At 49.9% G+C, this 2,500-nt stretch overlaps 1 protein-coding gene across 14 annotated transcripts in view; it reads right to left on the bottom strand.

The window, feature by feature from the left end:
* Positions 1-2,500, bottom strand: part of LOC113808841 (1-phosphatidylinositol 4,5-bisphosphate phosphodiesterase delta-4) — a 98,066-nt gene that overhangs the window by 69,503 nt on the left and 26,063 nt on the right. For 9 of the 14 annotated variants that reach the window (XM_070142303.1, XM_070142299.1, XM_070142306.1 and 6 more), the window contains exon 1: positions 388-542. The exons of 3 other annotated variants lie outside the window; for them this stretch is intronic. The gene's annotated coding sequence lies outside the window, so the exon portion shown is untranslated. Of the gene's footprint in view, positions 1-304; positions 543-2,500 lie in introns of those variants that run through there. 2 more of the 14 variants (XM_070142310.1, XM_070142307.1) reach the window with 2 other exon arrangements.

Genomic DNA, 2,500 nt, shown 5'->3' with positions numbered 1-2,500 from the left:
GAAATATTTCAAATCCTTTTCTATAGTTGGGTATTTTTCTCTATTGCGATAGCGTGCATCACCATTGGTACGATCCGATATGGTTATCCTAGGAAGACCTTCATCTGGCGGAAAATTCGAGAGGAAACAGGTGCACGTCGCCCTCTCGCTCAGACGTCAACACCCGCTCATCGCGAGAGGCGCCGTCAGCATCGCCTTCCACTCCAACCACCGCATTTAGTGTCGTGAGTGAATCCCCCGTGGGACTTTTACACACCAAATATTTCTATATATAGCACCCACACTATCTCCCACAATCGTCTACCATTCACAAGCGTCAATTTTTTTTTGAAAATGCACTAAAACCATTCGGTATCTGGACGATACGAATGGAACGCGAGGAAGCACCTCGACCACTCCCCCCGCAGAGGAGCTCCGTCAGCGTGTGGGAGTCGAGGAAGTCACTCCGCCACTGGCACTCTGGACGCTATAGACGCACGGGGCCAAATGTAGCGGTGCCAGTGCCAACCCCACGCCCGCATCTTGCCATCGCTACCACTATAACAACACTCTCCACCCTCCGCGACGACCGAAATGATGGGGTCTGACGCCTCTTGCTCTCGACGCTGATGGGCCCTCGCGTGGCCGTGCACGAGCGTCGGGGTCGCGCCATGCGTCCCTCCTCTCTTGGGTTATTATAGGGCCTGATGGCTTGATGACGGCCGCGAACAAAGCCCTGCTAGTTTACATACAAAGGGCAGAAACGTGACCTAATTTTTATCTCGCGTGTCCTCTTGCTGTCTTGACCCCACCCCTTACATTCTTCTTGCTTAAGCGCTGCATTGTGATCGCATACTTCTCTCCTCTCTGCCATTTACCGAAGTCTAGTCTCATACTCGTCTTTCTCACACTCAAGAAACGACTCGAAGCAACGCACCGAACCGCCAAAAGCACGTCGATCATACTGTCTCGAGAATAAGCGGCTACTCGCGTCACGTTGAAACCCGATGACGTCACACTCGATCGTAGCATTAACAAACCCACATCCACACACTAGCACACACACACACACACTCACACACACACATCCACACCGACACCCACACACCCTCACCTAACACACCCACACAAACACACGCTAGCACCCACACAAACACACTAACACCCACACAAACACACTAACACCCACACAGAAACACACCAACATACCAACATCCATGCCAATTACCCACACAGACACACTAACACATCCACATCCACACCCACACTCTTATATAAACACACAGGCACACACTAACACTCCTACATCCACACACTAACACACCCTCACACTAACACATCCACACACCAACATAACCACCACACCCATACCCATACCCACACAGACACACACAAACACACACATACATACACTAACACACCAACATCCACACCCACACTAACAAATTCACACAAACACACCCAAACCCGCACAGACACACTCCAACACATCCACATCGACACTCACACCCTCCCACTAACACACCCACATCCACACACTAACACGCCCACTTCCACACACTAAAACCCCCACACAGACACACCCACATCCATACCCACACATCCACACACTAACACACCAACATCCACATCACACACCAACAAATTCACACAGACACACCCACATCCATGCCCACACCCACACAGACACTCCAACACACCCACATCCACGCCCGCACCCTCACACTAACAAAGCCACACAGACACACCCACATCCATACACACACAGACACACACTAACACACCCACATCCATACAGACACCCACTAACACACCCACATCCATACAGACACACACTATCACACCCACATCCATACAGACACCCACTAACACACCCACATCCATACAGACACACACTAACACACCCACATCCATATAGACACACACAAACATACCCACATCCATATAGACACACACAAACACACCCACATCCATACAGACACACACTAACACACCCACATCCATACAGACACACACTAACACACCCACATCCATACAGACACACACTAACACACCCACATCCATACAGACACACACTAACACACCCACATCCATACAGACACACACTAACACACCCACATCCATACAGACACACACTAACACACCCACATCCATACAGACACACACTAACACACCCACATCCATACAGACACACACTAACACACCCACATCCATACAGACACACACTGACACACCCACATCCATACAGACACACACTAACACACCCACATCCATACAGACACCCACTAACACACCCACATCCATACAGACACACACTAACACACCCACATCCAAGCATCAGGGAGAAAGAGCGTTCGATTCCGCTGGCACACAACCCCCACCATAACTTTGCTTGTTGTGGTTCTCTGGCACTGTCACTATTGAACTCATTCACAACACGTTCACGCAGTCAGGCAAGCAAGCTATAATACACACGCACACTTAGCCATACATCCACGCAATAAGACAAACAAACAAACTA

The sequence above is a fragment of the Penaeus vannamei genome, chromosome 29 (assembly GCF_042767895.1).
Source record: "Penaeus vannamei isolate JL-2024 chromosome 29, ASM4276789v1, whole genome shotgun sequence".
Lineage (NCBI taxonomy): Eukaryota > Metazoa > Arthropoda > Malacostraca > Decapoda > Penaeidae > Penaeus > Penaeus vannamei.
This window is presented reverse-complemented; position numbering and strand designations above follow the sequence as displayed.